This window comes from Pan paniscus, chromosome 20, assembly GCF_029289425.2.
Source record: "Pan paniscus chromosome 20, NHGRI_mPanPan1-v2.0_pri, whole genome shotgun sequence".
Taxonomy (NCBI): Eukaryota; Metazoa; Chordata; class Mammalia; order Primates; family Hominidae; genus Pan; species Pan paniscus.
This window is the reverse complement of record NC_073269.2, coordinates 63025622-63041496: the sequence shown is the minus strand read 5'-3', so window position 1 is coordinate 63041496 and position 15875 is coordinate 63025622. Positions and strand designations below refer to the sequence as shown.

Sequence of the window (15875 nt, the reverse complement as noted above, 5' to 3'; positions counted from 1 at the left end):
TCCCCTTTCTCCTTCATTTTCCCCTTTCCTCTTTCTTCTTACCCATCCTTCAATACAGTTTGATTTCTTTTTTTTTTTTAAGATGGAGTCTCACCCTATCACCCAGGCTGGAGTGCAGTGGTGTCATCTTCGCTTACCGTGACCTCCACCCCCTGGATTCAAGAGATCCTCCTGCCTCAGCCTCCTGAGTAGCTTGGACCACAAGCCTGTGCCACTATGCCTGGTGTATTTTATTTTATTTTTGTATTTTTATTAGAGATGGGGTTTCACTGTGTTGGCCAGGTTGGTCTTGAACTCCTGACCTCTCAAAGTGCTGGGATTACAGGCATAAGCCACCACGCCGGACTATAGTTTGATTTTTTTTTTCAGGTTCTCCAGAAAGCCTACTTATTCACCAGTCAACATATTTCACGTATGGGTATTGCTCTAGATTATTAGAGAAATAAGAATACAAACATTGGAATGGTTACGTAGGACCTTCAGTGAACCCATAGACTGTGAAGAATTTGAATGCTGGTATCATATATGCACTACTGTTCCCTCTGTCCCTAGCACTGTGCCTAACACATGGCATGTGCTGGTGACTGTTGAATAATGAAATAAACACATAACCAGTCTTTATGTGGAGCTGTAGGCAGAAGAAGACCCAATTGGGGCCCTGTCTTCTTATTTGTAAAATAATAAATTTTCAATTTATCCCACAAATATACTTTGAGGTCACCTTTGAATAAGTTGGTTAGCATCAACTACTTCCCTTATCAATGAGTCCATAGTCTCATTGTCCTTCAGCCCCAAGGATAGCTTTTAGTCATTGATGGTACTGTTCTGATTCTTTCTTTTCTTTTTTCTTTTTCTTTTTTTTCTTTCTTTTTTTTTTTTTTTTTTTTTTTTGAGATGGAGTCTCACTCTGTCATCAAGGCTGGAGTGCAGTAGCACGATCTTGGCTCACTGCAACCTCCGCCTCCCGGGTTCAAGCGATTCTCCTGCCTCAGCCTCCCGAGTAGCTGGGATTGCAGGTGTGCGCCACCATGCCCGGTATTTGGTATTTTTAGTAGAGACGGGGTTTCACCATGTTGGCCAGGCTAGTCTCCATCTCTTGACCTCGTGATCCGCCTGCCTCGGCCTCCCAAAGTGCCGATATTACAGCCGTGAGCCATCGTGCCTGGCCTCTGTCCTGATTCTTAAATCAAGAGCTAAGCCAGGAAACTATTTACCTGCTTTCTAAGTTCAAAGTGCTATTGATACAGGTTTTAGAGACACGACCCGAACACTAAGAGTTCATGGCCCAGTGAAGGAAATGGGTAAACAGTTATATCACCAAGAGAGACAAGGAACAGGAGAAGTGGCACACCTATCATAACAGTATTGGGGAGAGAAGAGCTTTAACCATTGTGGATACAGTCATTGGAGAAACTTTCACAAAGAAAATGCCTCTCTATTCTTTCTAACCATCATATGCTCACATCATTAAATTACTACTGTATTTCTTATTTATGGTAGAAATGCAAAATGTACCACTATTATTTATTGAATTTGTACAATGTATTGGGCATTGTGCCAAATCCTTATACACCCCCAATCCTCATTTACGGGCAAAGGCAGTGAGGCTCAAAAGAGGCAGGTGTCTGGCCCATGATCACCCAGTAATGAATGTTGGCCTGGGATTTATAAACTTGAGAATATACATTCTACCTTCTCTTCTGGGAATTCTAAACTTATATAAGAGAGATCTCTGAAAGCCTGGGTAATGGGAGTCACAGCATGCTTCCTGGAGAAATCTCCCCACTGGGTTTATAATGGTAGGCGGCTTGGCAAATCAATAAGCCTGACACATATAAATCACACTCCCATGAGAATTTAGAGCCAGAAAACAGCTCTATACTTTCAGAGCCAGAAAACAGCTCTATACTTTCTTTCGCTTACTCTGAAAGTATAGGGCATTGTGGATCAGACACATTAAGCATGTGTCTTCTTCAACCCCACAAAATTATACCTAGAAATTTAGCCTAAAATAGTATTTCTCAAACTTTTAAGTCAGAAGGCCCGTATACTTGTCAAGATAATTGAGAATCTCTAAAGAATTTTTCTTTGCATGGTTTATATCTAGGAGTATTTACCATATTATAAATTGAAGCTGATAAATTTTTAAATTTAAAACATAAAAAAGTAACAACCCTATCACATATTAACAGAACCCACATTTTATCAACAATAATTACTTTTTCCAAACAAAAAATTAGTTATAAAGGGAGCACTGTTTCACTTTTTTATAAATCCCTTTAATACTCTTTTTTTTTTTTTTTTTTTTTTTTTTGAGACAGAGTCTCACTCTGTCACCCAGGCTGGAGGGCAGTGGCGTGATCTTGGCTCACTGCAACCTCCACCTCCCAGGTTCAAGCAATTTTCCTGCCTCAGCCTCCCAAGTAGCTGGGATTACGGGTGTGCGTGACCACATCCAGCTAATTTTTGTAATTTTAGTAGAGACGGAGTTTCACCATGTTGGCCAGGAGGGTCTTGATCTCTTGACCTTGTGATCCGCACGCCTCGGCCTTCCAAAGTGCTGGGATTACAGGCAGGAGCCACTCCTCCCAGCCAATACTCTTCTTAATAACCAGGTGCTATGGTTCATGCCTGTCATCAAAGCATGCTGGGAGGCCAAGGCAGAAGGACTGCTTGAGGCCAGGAGTTCAAGACCAGCGTGGTCAACATAGTGAGACTCCCCCTCTACAAAAAAAAAAATTTTTTTAAATTAGTCCAGTTGAATGGCATGTGCCTGTAGTCCTAGCTACTCTGGAAGCTATGGTGGGAGAATTCCTGGAGCCAAGGAGTTTGAAGTTTCAGTGAGCTATGATTGCACCACTGTACTCTAGCCTGGGCGACAAAGGCAAGACTTTGTCTCTACAAAAAGAAACCTTTTCTTAATACAAAGCAGCCGAATTCTCATTTCAGCTAATTAATTCAAACATACAATATTACATCGTGAAGAGAAAATGGGAAGGAAAAAGGCAAATAAAACAGTGTTCTTAAGAACATATAGAACTTGTGAACTCTTTCAAATGGTCTTGATTTTCACAAGGTCCTTGAACTACCTTTTGGGACAACATTGATATAAGATATATTCAAATAGTGGATATGAAATTATAAGATCATCTGAACATACAAATGAGAGGTTATCCATGAAAGAAACTACAGGACATTCACATCACTTTCCTTTTTTTCTTTCTTTCTCTTTTTTTTTTTTTTTTTTTGAGATGGAGGTTCACTTTGAATTACCCAAGCTGGAGTGCAATGGCACTATCTCGGCTCACTGCAACCTCCACCTCTCGGGTTCAAGTGATTCTCCTGCCTCAGCCTCCAAGTAGCTGGGATTACAGGTGTGCATCACCCTGCCCAGCTAATTTTTGTATTTTTTGTATTTTTGTATTTTGTATAATTTTGTACTTTTAGTAGAGACGGGGTTTCACCATGTTGGCCAGGCTGGTCTCGAACTCTTGACCTCAAGTGATCCACCCGCCTCAGCCTCCCAAAGTGCTGGGATTACAGGCCTGAGCCACTGCACTGGCCCCACATCACTTTCCTTCTTCTCTGCAGCTGCATTTGGCTGGGGAGGAACAGCCCCTCCCCCACTGCCTGTTCCCACTCTGTTTCCATGGTGACTCTCTCCAAGGACACTGAGCATTGCCTGCCAATCAGGCCAGCTCCTCCATTCTCTCCCCTGCAGTGAACACCGACTGCATTCCTGCTGGTCTATCCTCACCGCTATGACGATCTCTGCAGAGAGATCCTAGGTACTTTAACATTGAAGGCATCGGATACAGCTGTATTCGAAATCTGACACCACAGAACCTGCCAGCTCCAGGGGTTCACAGTTTCAACATTTCCTTTGCTGACATCACATCTCTGTGATGCGGGGGTGTCAGTGGCTGCTGTGAAGAGAAGCAATCACCACCCAAAAATTAACATAGATAAGGAAATGAGAGTGGTGCAGTCCAGGCTGATGCCAAGGGATAAGAGGTTTGCAGTCCCCAACAGGCACGTGCATCCCATCATGAAGGAATTGCCATGATTGAAGAATAAAGAATGATTTTTACCATGCATTCTCCATTATAAGTGGGAGCTAAACATTGGGTACACAGGCACACGGATATGAGAACAGTAGACACTGTCAACAGTGGAAGGGAAGGTACCGCCCATCATTGGGTACACAGGCACACGGATATGAGAACAGTAGACACTGTCAACAGCGGAAGGGAAGGTACCGCCTGTCATTGGGTACACAGGCACAAGGATATGAGAACAGTAGACACTGTCAACACCGGAAGGGAAGGTACCGCCTGTCATTGGGTACACAGGCACAAGGATATGAGAACAGTAGACACTGTCAACAGCAGAAGGGAAGGTACCGCCTGTCTCACTCCAGGTTCACTATGCGGGCCACGGGGCCATTAAAAGCCAAACTCCACATCAGGCAAGATGTCCTTGTAACAAGCCTGTATCTACATTTTTAAAAAGTTTTAATAAAAATTAATTAATTTTAATAAATAACTTTCCAAGCTGGGCCATGATTCAACATGGCTTTTCTAAATAAAATAGTTTTTGTTTGAAAAGAAAAATTATTTTTAAGAGAAAGAAGAAACCACCACACATTTATTAACATTGCTATGATCCATAAAACAGAAAATAACAAGTGGTTTTTTGTTTGTTTGTTTGGAGACGGAGTCTCACTCTGTTGCCCAGGCTGGAGTGCAGTGGCATGATCTCGGCTCACTGCAACCTCCACCTCCAGGGTTCAAGAGATTTCTGGCTAATTTTTGAATTTTTAGTAGAGACATGTTTTCACCATGTTGGCCAGGCTGCTCTCGAACTCCTGACCTCAGGTTATCTGCCCACCTCAGCCTCCCAAAGTTCTGGGATTACAGGCATGAGCCACCACGCCCAGCCTGAAAATAACAAGTGCTGGCAGGCTTTGGAAAAGTAAGAAACTTCTGCCTTGGTGCTGGAAATGTGACACGATGCATTATTCATAATAGTCAAAGGTGGAAAACCGAAAGTGTCCATCAAAGGATGAGTGGATATTGGTAAACAAGCTGTAGTGTTCACATATAATGGAATATTACTGAGTCTTACAAAGAAAGGAAACCCAGACACATGCTACAACACGGAGGAACCCTGAGGACGTTATGCCGAGTGGAATAAGTCAGCCCCAGAGGGACACTGTTGCATGATTCCACTTAGGTCAGGCCCCAGACTAGCCTAATTCATAGACCCAGAAAGTAGAATGGTGGTTCATGGGGGCTTAGAGAGGAGAAATGCAGAGCTCATGTACAATCAGCTCAGAATTCCAGTTTTGCAAGATGAAGACTGTTCTGGGCGTGGAAGGTAGTGATGTTTGCAAATAACCCGAATGTAATGGAAGCCAACAAACTGCACACTTAAAAGATGATGAAAATATCAACGTTACACTATGTAATAATTTACACCATTTTTAAAGAAAAGATCTTGCTCTGTCACCCAGGTTGGAGTGCAGCAGCACGATCACAGCTCACTGCAGACCTCAGGCCATCCTCCCACCTCAGCCTCCTGAGTAGCTGGGATTACAGGCCTGCACCACCATGCCCAGCTAATTTATTTTTATTTTTTGTAGAGACAGGGTTTTGCCTTGTTGCCCAGGTTGGTCTCGAATTCCTGGTCTCACAAGATGCTCCTACCTCAGCCTCCCAAAGTGCTGGGATTACAAGCGTGAGCCACTGTGCCTGGCCTACATCATTTTTTACAATTAAAAAAATTTTTAGGTCGGGCGTGGTAGCTCATGCCTGTAATCCCAGCACTTTGGGAGGCGGAGGCGGGCAGATCATGAGGTCAGGAGATCGAGACCATCCTGACTAACACGGTGAAACCCCGTCTCTACTAAAAACACAAAAAATTAGCCGGGCATGATGGGCGCCTGTAGTCCCAGCTACTGTGGAGGCTGAGGCAGGAGAATGGGGTGAACCCGGGAGGCGGAGCTTGTAGTGAGCCGAGATCGTGCCACTGCACTCCAGCCTGAGAGACAGAGCGAGACTCCGTCTCAAAAAAAAAAAAAAATTAGAGGATGGGCGCGGTGGATCACGTCTGTAATTTCAGCCCTCGGGAGGCTGAGGCAGGTGATCACCTGAGGTCAACAGTTCGAGACCAGCCTGGTCAACATGGTAAAACCCCGTCTCTACTAAAAATACAAAAATTAGCCGGGTGTGATAGTGCAGGCCTGTAATCTCAGCTACTCAGGAGGCTGAAGCAGGAGAATCACTTGAACCCGGGGGGTGGAGCTTGCAGTGAGCCGAGATCACGCCACTGCACTCCAGCCTGGGCAACAAAGCGAAACTTGGTCTCAAAAAAAAAAAAAATTAAACTTGCCAGCCTTTGTTTTTCAATTAATATTAGTAAAAAATGGATTATACGGTAAAGTTTATGTTCTGTGTATTTTGCCACAATTAAAAATGAAAAGATAAAAAGTGTTAAACGTTTGTATACTTTCTATTGCTTCAAGAGTGCCACCTAGTGATGGCAAAGGCACTTTACAGTAGCATTACCATTGCCTCATGTGAGAAGAAACAGGAAAAAAATGAGATCCTGAAAATGGCTGTGTCACTATTTATTTGCTCTCTTGTTCCTTGAACTAATTTGTTTCTCAAATTTCATGAGTGAACCCAAGGCCACGGTGGGCTAAGGGGCTTTGCAGAGATCAATGAGGGAGTGGCGCTGGTGGGATTATTCATCCTCGAACTAAGCACAACTTGGAAAGAGTGCAGGCTGGATTTCACCTCCCCTCAGCTTCTTGGACAGAAGCCTCAATGCTGAGGAACATACACATGGCCATCCCCACAGCCCTGGTTGTGAGTGAGACCTACAAGTGCCTGCATTTTATGGCGGAAAATACTGGGCTCAGAGAGGGAAGTCTCCAAGCTCTCTGGCCCTGAGCCCACGCCTCTATCACCGGCTCCCATCCCATGTCTGAGCATCCAAAGAAAAGTGCCCTGGCCCCTCCCAGAAGAGGGAGTCCAGGGCCCCTGTCTTGCTCCATCTTTGGGACTGGGCATTTAGGGTTGGGCAATATTCTAATAATGTAGATAAGAGGCAGGGAAAGTGGTCTGCATCTCCAATTTGCTTGAGAATGGCGTGTCTCCCAAACTCCCCTTCAACTACACACAGGTGCGTGCTCGCACACACACACACACGACGGGGAGATGCATCAGGGTACTCGAGGGACTCCCACAAAATGAGGCTCATAATTGCATGAATCAAGACCAGAAATTACCAAGTTTCACACACAACGGTAAAACAGACTGAGGGACAAGTTGTTACTGCAAATATAGCTGTTTGCTCACATTCCCAAGAGGAGGGGCACACCACATCAGGTAGTCACACAGGAAGGACAAATATCTGGCAAGAGGAAGGGGATGGAAGGACTTGTGAGTGAAGAGCCTTAATTATGGTTTCCAAGGGAAAGAACAAGTGGGGGTAAACGAGCAGGTAAACAAGATTGGCTTCTCTGAAGAATTTCAGTGGCTCTGGGCATAGGGGTTGTCCCCGAGCTGTCTGATGCCTGGTCCTGGGGTGATTAGGGCAGCTGAGTGATTCGTGGCCGTCAGTGTGAATGCTCCATAGAGGAGATGATTGGGGAGTGGGATCTGGATTGGTTTCCACATGAAAGGCTGCCTTTCAAGGGAGCTGTTTACTATCTCCAGGAATTGACAAGACCCAGCAGGATCATCCCTCCAGGGTCAGCAAGGTCCAAGATGTGGCCCATCAGAATTACAGAAAATAACAGGCAAGGTTGGGACACATAGCCTCATGAAAAGCCCCGATTTCTGTGTGATCTCAATTCTCTGTGGATGTGGACTGTTGTCCTCACCAACATCACTTTCCTCTATAATCCTGGGGAATATCCTACACGTTAATATCTGTGGTTCTCCACCAGGGAAGATTTTGCCATGAGGAGACATCTGCCAATTTTTGGAAACATGTTTGGCTGTCACAACTGGAGGAGGGCTGTAGGCATCAGCTGTGTAGCAGACAGCATCCTATTGATCAATATCTTACAAAAACAGGACAGGCTTCCCCACCCTGCAAACAAAGAACTTTCAAGCCCAAATTTTCAATAGTGCTGATGTGGAGGAACACTAACATAGCTGCCCCTCCCAACACTTCACTATCTGAAAATTGATCTCCTCTCTCCCAAATTTCCTATCTAAACTCCTTTAGCCATCGATTGCCATCAGCCTTGTTACCAATAGAGGCTGTCAGCCCATCTCCTCAGCTCAAGCCTCCCATCTGCAACATCACTGCCTATCTTCCAGGTGACTTCTGCTCACCTGATGCCAATTTTCCTTTTCTTTAGGAAAAACATAGTATTGATTCACCCATTTCCTGCTAATCTTCATCCCACCTTCAGGTCACTGTCTATGGTCGATTGTTAGAACCAGTTTCTTCTGCACAAACTCAAATCTCCTTTTCATACTCTGCTTCATGTGATTCTCTTGGAAACCCTCAACCCTGATGAGCCATGACTCCCTCCATGTCATTCCTCATCCTCACTCCTGCAGGTACACGTGGCTGGGGAGGAACAGCCCCTGCCCCACTGCCTATTCTCACTCTAACCTCGTGGTGACTCATCCCTAAGGACACTGAGCACTGCCTGGAAATAGGACCAGCTTCTCCATTCACTTTGTGTCCAGTACTACTGCATGACTGCTTTTCTATACTCAAACCTCCAACTCTTTTGTGTGCATTGTTACTTTATTCCTATTTCCTTGGTATAAGCAGCATTGAGAAATGAATATTTTTCATGATAATGAGCAGGAAATCAGGTATGGATCTATTTTTGTCCTTCGGAGCTTTTCATTCACAGTAGCAATCTTCTGGCACAATCAGTAATGGAAACCAGGGGTTCATTATTTCTACCATCCTCGAAGGAGCTTATATTCCACTAGAGGGAGAATATAAGGCATCAGCTGGGTAGCAGACAGCATCCTATTGATCAATATCTTACAAAACAGGAAGTAAACCAAAAAAGTCAGCCTCTCTGACTGGCGTGAGATGGTATCTCATTGTGGTTTTGATTTGCATTTCTCTGATGATCAGTGATATTGAGCTTTTTTTCATATGTTTGTTGGCCGCGTACATGTCTTCTTTTGAGAAGTGTCTGTTCATATCCTTTGCCCAATTTTTGATGGGGTTGTTTGTTTTTTTTCTTGTAAATTTGCTTAAGTTCCTTGTAAATTCTAGATATCAGACCTTTGTCAGATGGGTAGATTGCAAAAATTTCCTCCCATTCTGTGGGTCGCCTGTTCACTCTGATGATAGTTTCTTTGGCTTGCAAAAATTTCCTCCCATTCTGTGGGTCGCCTGTTCACTCTGATGATAGTTTCTTTTGCTGTGCAGAAGCTCTTTAGTTTAATTAGATCCCATTTGTCAATTTTGGCCTTTGTTGCCATTGCTTTTGGCATTTTTGTCATGAAGTCTTTGTCCATGCCTATGTCCTGAATGGTATTGCCTAGGTTTTCTTCTACGGTTTTTATGGTTTTCAGTTTCACAATTAAGTCTTTAATCCACCTTGAGTTAATTTTTGTACAAGGTGTAAGGAAGGGATCCAGTTTCAGTTTTCTGCATATGGCTAGCCAGTTTTCCAAGTACCATTTACTGAATAGGAGATCCTTTCCCCATTGCTTGTTTTTGGTAGGTTTGTCAAAGATCAGATGGTTGTAGATGTGTAGTGTTATTTGTGAGGTCTCTGTTCTGCTCCATTGGTCTATATATCTGTCTTGGTACCAGTACCATGCTGCTTTGGTTACTGTAGCCTTGTAGTATAGTTTGAAGTCGGGTAGCGTGATGCCTCCAGCTTTATTCTTTTTGCTTAGGATTGTCTTGGCTATACGAAGTCTTCTTTGATTCTGTATGAATGGCAATTATTAAAAAGTCAGGAAACAATAGATGCTGGTGAGGCTGTGGAGAAATGGGAATGCTTTTACACTGTTGGTGGGAATGTAAATTAGTTCAACCACTGTGGAAGATGGTATGGTGATTCGGTATGGTGATTCCTCAAGAATCTAGAACCAGAAATACCATTTGACCCAGCAATCCCATTACTGGGTATGTACCCAAAGGAATATAAATCATTCTGCTATAAAGACACATGCACATGTATGTTTATCACAGTACTATTTACAATAGCAAAGGCATGGAACCAACCCAAATGCCCATCAATGATAGACTAGATAAAGAAAATGTGGTACATATACATCATGGACTACTGTGCAGCCAAAAAAAGGAATGAAATCATGTCCTTTGCAGGGACATGGATGAAGCTGGAAGCCATCATCCTCAGCAAACTAACACAGGAACAGAAAACCAAACACCACATATTCTCACTCATAAGTGGGAGTTCAGCAGTGAGCACACATGGACACAGAGAGGGGAACAACACACACCAGAGCCTGTTGGGGGGTAGGCGGTGAGGGGAGGGAGTTTAGAGGACAGGTCAATAGGTGCAGCAAACCACCATGGCATATGGATACCTATGTAACAAACCGGCACATTCTGCACATGTATCCTGTTTTTTTATACATATGGAAGAAATAAAAAAAATCAACCCCATGATGGTTGGAAGGCAGAGGTGCATGACAAGCTTCTGGGGACAGGAATCAAAGAAGGCATCCCTGAGAGGTGACCTCTGGTCAGAGTCCTGAATGGAGACAGGAAGGCACCACATGAAGACCCAGTGATGGCAGAAGGAGCAATATGTGCAAAGGGCCTGGGGTGGCTCATTTAAGGGAAATACAGAGGCCTGGTGCCAAATAATTTGCCTCTCTCTCTGTCTCCTAGAATCATATTCTTCTTCCTGAGTTTGACTTTATTATACTTATTATCCCAAATTATGAGTTTCCCTATGTTCTTTTTCTTCTATATTTTTTCTTTTTTCCTTTTCTTCTATATCCATTCCTTTTTTTTTTTTTTTTTTCTTTCTTTGAGACGGAATCTCTCTCTGTTACCCAGGCTGGAGTGCAGTGGCGTGACCTCGGCTCACTGCAACCTCCTTCTCTCGAGTTGCAGTGATTCTCCTGCCTCAGCCTCCCAAGTCGCTGGGATTACAGGTGTGAGCCACCGCACCTGGCCTATTGAGAGAAATTTTACAGACACTGACTCTGTGTTTGTTCTCATCCTCTTTTGCTCATAATTATTAAAACTCTTATTCCTATTTAGTGTAAAAATTCAGAAAAACCTAGTTATAACGTATTAAATGCCTATAATGTGTTGGCCATTTTGTTGAGTTTTTACCCAGCCCATCCTCCACTTACAGGTAAAGGAAATGAGGTTCAGAAGGGGCACATGTCTGGCCCACGATCACCCACGACACCCCATGTCGGGACTGGGGTTTATAAACTGAAGACTATACCTTGAACATTATCTTCTGAGATATCTAATCTTACCCCACATGAGGGGAGATCTCTGAACATCCATGTAACTGGAGGCCACGTGCGCTTCCCATAGAAATTCCTTCACTGGGCCAGGCACGAGGCTCATGCCTATAATCCCAGCACCTTGGGAAGCTGAGGCGCGCAGATCACGAAGTCAGGAGGTTGAGACCACCCTGGCTAACACGGTGAAACCCCGTCTCTACTAAAAATACAAAAATTAGCCAGACGTGGTGGTGGGGCCCTGTAGTCCCAGCTACTCAGGAGGCTGAGGCAGGAGAATGGCATGAACCCGGGAGGCGGAGATTGCAGTGAGCCGAGATCGCGCCACCGCACTCCAGCCTGGGCAACAGAGCGAGATTCTGAAAAAGACGAAAAAAAAAAAGAAAAAGAAACAAAGAAGAAAGAAAGAAGGAAGGAAGGAAGGAAAAAGAGAAAGAAAGAAAGAAAAAAAAGAAAGAGAAAGAAAGGCAGAAAGAAAGAAAGAAAGAAAGAAAGAAAGAAAGAAAGAAAGAAAGAAAGAAAGAAAGAAAGAAAGAGGAAGAGAAAGAGAAAGAAGTTCCTTCACTGAATTTATGAGAGGAGGCAGACTGGAAAATTGGTAAGAGTCCGACAGACCTGGGTTACATTTCCCGTGAGAAAATAGAGCCAGAGAAACAGCTGTGGAACATCATAGCAATGTGGCATCATGTCTCAGAAACATTAAGTGTGTGTGTCTTTCAATCCAGCAAAACGGAACCCAGGAATTTAACCCAGGACAGTAATTCTCAAAGTTTGTCATCTCAAACTCTTTTACCCTCTTAAAATTATTGGGAAACTCCCAAAGGATGTTTCTTGGTATAAGATATAAATAAAACATAACATGATCTCATGTAGATCATGTTATAAATAAAGTCAGAGAAAACGTTACTTTTTAAGCTTAACGACAACAACAGATCTATTGTATATTCACATAGCTCATATTTTGTGAACAATAGTTATATTTTCCAAACAAAAACTTAGTAATAAAGGTGATATTGTTAGAAGTTTTTGCAAACTCCTTTAATTTCCTCCTTAATGGAAGAGAAATGGATTCTCCAATCTGCTTCTTACTTCAAATATTTATAATATCACATCATGCAGAGAAAAAGAGAAGAAAATAAGCAAATAAAATATTAATGTTCTTTAAAAAAATAGTCTAGAAATTGTGGACCCCCTGGAAATGTCTTGATTTTTCCCACAAATCCTGAACTGCATTAGGGGATTGCTGGCCAAATATACATACAGGCAATGGACATACAATTACAAATGAAGACCATCAGAATAAACAAACGAGAACTTATTAAGAAACTTGGGGCTGGATACGGTGGCTCAGGCCTGTTATCCCAGCACTTTGGGAGGCCAAGGCAGGCGGATCATTTGAGGTCAGGAGTTTGAGACCAGCCTGGCCAATATGGCGAAACCCCGTCTCTACTAAAAATACAAAAATTAGCCGGGCATGGTGGCGGGTGCCTGTAGTCCCAGCTACTCAGGAGGCTGAGGCAGAAGAATCACTTGAGCCTGGAGGCGGAGGTCGCAGTGAGCCAAGATCGTGCCACTGCACTCCAGCCTGGTCAACAGAGCAAGACTCTGTCTCAAAAAAAAGAAAGAAAGAAAGAAAGAAAATAAAAGAAGGAAAGGAAAGGAAATGAAAGGAAGGGAAAGGGAAAGGGAAAGGAAAGGCAGGGCAGGGGAGGGGAGGGGAGGGGAGGGGAAGGGAGAGGAAAGGAAAGGGGAGACTGTGGAACATCCACATCACTTTTCTTATTCTCTGCAGCTGCATTTGGCTGGAGCAGAGTAGCCCCTTCCGCACTGTCTGCTCTTACTCTAATTCCATTATGATTCATCTCCAGAGATTCTGAGCTGCTTAGCAACCAGATCAGCTCTTCCATTACCTGCCCCCTCCAACTAATTCCTATGGCATTCCTGCTGTTCTATCCTCACAGCTTCAGCTGTCCACAGAGGGACCCTGGATATGTTAAAATTAGGGGAAGCACAGCAGCATTCCACCTCTGACACCATGTGAACCACCAGCTCCAGTGGCTCACAGATTTCACATTCGGTCTCTCTACATTTCCTTTGCTGACATCATGTCTTTGTGATGCTGGGGCATCCGTGGTTGCTGTGAAGAAGGGCAATTACCACATGAAAATCAGCAAGGTTTCAAAAGTCAGGTGGCATGGTCCCGTCTGATCCCAAGGTTTGAGAAATTGTGCAGTGCCCAACGGACATGCACATACCATTAATAAATAATTACTATTGAAAAATGAAATAAATATGATTTTTTCCACTGAAAAGAAAAAAAAGAACCAGCACACATTATTAACATGGCTACTCTCCATAAAATGAAAAATAAAGGATGGTGGTAGGCTTTGGGGAAACTGGAACCCTTCTGCACTTAGTGGTTAAATGAAGTTGATAGGAGACCGTTGTTGTGGACGGAGCTCCTTCTCTAGCCCTTCACAAACCAAATAAAAATGGAGTCTTTCAGGTTAAGTGCATGTCGTCAAACTGAAACTTGGAAAAACAGGAAAATCCCTAAACAGGCCAGTTTTTTCAAAACACAAGAGATCCACAGCATCTGATCTAAAAGGACCCAAGTAACGTGAGCTGCCAAGAGAAGGAAGCCCCTCTGCTTTAACCCTTAAAAGGAAAGTAACCTAAAATAACCAGACGTTAAAAGAGCCACCTTTTTGTATGGTGCTGTTTCTTTGTTCCTGCTCAAGAAGCCCTACAAAAGCCAACTGTTGGCCGGGTGCGGTGGCTCACGCCTGTAATCCCAGCACTTTGGGAGGCCGAGGCAGGTGGATTGCCTGAGCTCAGGAGTTTGAGACAAGCCTGGGCAACACGGTGAAACCCCGTCTCAACTAAAATACAAAAAATTAGGCGGGCGTGGTGGTGGGCGCCTGTAATCCCAGCTACTCAGGAGGCTGAGGCAGGAGAATTGCTAGAACCCGGGAGGCAGAGGTTGCAGTGAGCTGAGATCACAGCACTGCGCTCCATCTTGGGTGACCGAGTGAGAATCCGTTTCAAAAGAAAAACAAAAGACAAAAAAGTGCGCCAACTGTTCTGCCATGAGGGCAAAAATGCCTTTGTATTTCTAGATGGGATGCAGCCCGATCCATAAATCGCTAACAAATACCAATTCAATCATTGTGAGGCCAGGGACCTCCGTTTTTAAAATATATTTTAATCACCCACTTCCTTTCCCTCCCATCTGACCCCTTTATCTCTTCCTCTGAAGTCAGGATAATGCCAGCCAGGTCTCAGGGTGGGTGATACCCATGATAGCCACCAGAACAAAGGCACAGACCTGCACCCTGCACACTCCACATGTCTCCCACAGCAAATTTCCTTTTGAAACCCCCATGGTGAATTCTAAAATTGAAGATGGTGCTTTAGAATGCTAGCTCGCCACCATCTCGGTTTTCTGGCTCTCCAGTTGAACCCATGATAGCCATCAGAACAGACACAGACCTGCACCCTGCACACTCCACGTGTCTCCCATACCAAGCTTCCCTTTAAAACCCCCATGGTGAATTCTAAAATTGAAGATGGTGCTTTAGAATGCTAGTTCACCGCCTTCTCGGTTTTCTGGCTCTCTGATTGAACCTGTCTTTCCTTCTGCCAACCCTTGTCTCCCGTGCCTGGCTTTCGAGCGTCAAGCAGCTGATCCTGAATCTGATTACAGTGGAAATAAGCTGGTGGAAATTTTGGTTTTCGACAGTGGGATGGACACATGGTACAGCTGCCTTGTAAAACAGTGCAATAGTTTCTGGACAAATAAAAGTAGAATTACCATATTGTTGCCAGAAAACAGTTATCAATTCAGACCCCAAGAGAGGGTCCTTGGATCTCTTGCAGGAGGGGCTCCCGGGTGAGCTGCAGAGTGCAGTAAGAAGAGATCATTTACTGAAAGTGACTCGGATACAGAGTAGGGTGTCCTCAGAAAGCAAAAGGAGGAATGCCTCATCTTTGTTTTAAGTTTTACTTATGTGGGAGTCTTATCTATGTAATAGCTAAGCAAAGTTATGTGTATGTGCAGGTGGGCTGGCAGCATGACAAAATTTGTTATTTTGTTGATTTAAAGAAAGCTATCCTTGGCATTTTGGTGCATAAATGCATCAAAGCATAACTATAATCTTCTTAAAAGCATATAATGCCATATTGGGGTATCTAGACATCTTGCTCTCATAGGAGCTTGTCCTTGCAGGCTTGATTGAGCTGTTTCCTCAGCTATACACATCTTAATGGCCATGGAGGAGGGCTGGCAAGGAATGTGCCTTGCTAGTTTTTTTGGACAGATTTTAAAATGGTGTCGCCCTGGTTCTCCTATGCTCCTGTTTCCCTAACAATATGATGCATCAACGCCACTTCGAGATATAGACCCAGAATAATCGAAAGCAG

At 43.8% G+C, this 15875-nt stretch overlaps 1 protein-coding gene across 7 annotated transcripts in view; it reads right to left on the bottom strand.

Moving 5' to 3' along the window:
- Positions 1–15875, bottom strand: part of ZNF71 (zinc finger protein 71) — a 204484-nt gene that overhangs the window by 44931 nt on the left and 143678 nt on the right. For 2 of the 7 annotated variants that reach the window (XR_010110944.1, XR_008622182.2), the window contains one exon: positions 84–9929. The exons of the other annotated variants lie outside the window; for them this stretch is intronic. The gene's annotated coding sequence lies outside the window, so the exon portion shown is untranslated. Of the gene's footprint in view, positions 1–83; positions 9930–15875 lie in introns of those variants that run through there. 7 annotated transcript variants of the gene reach the window in all.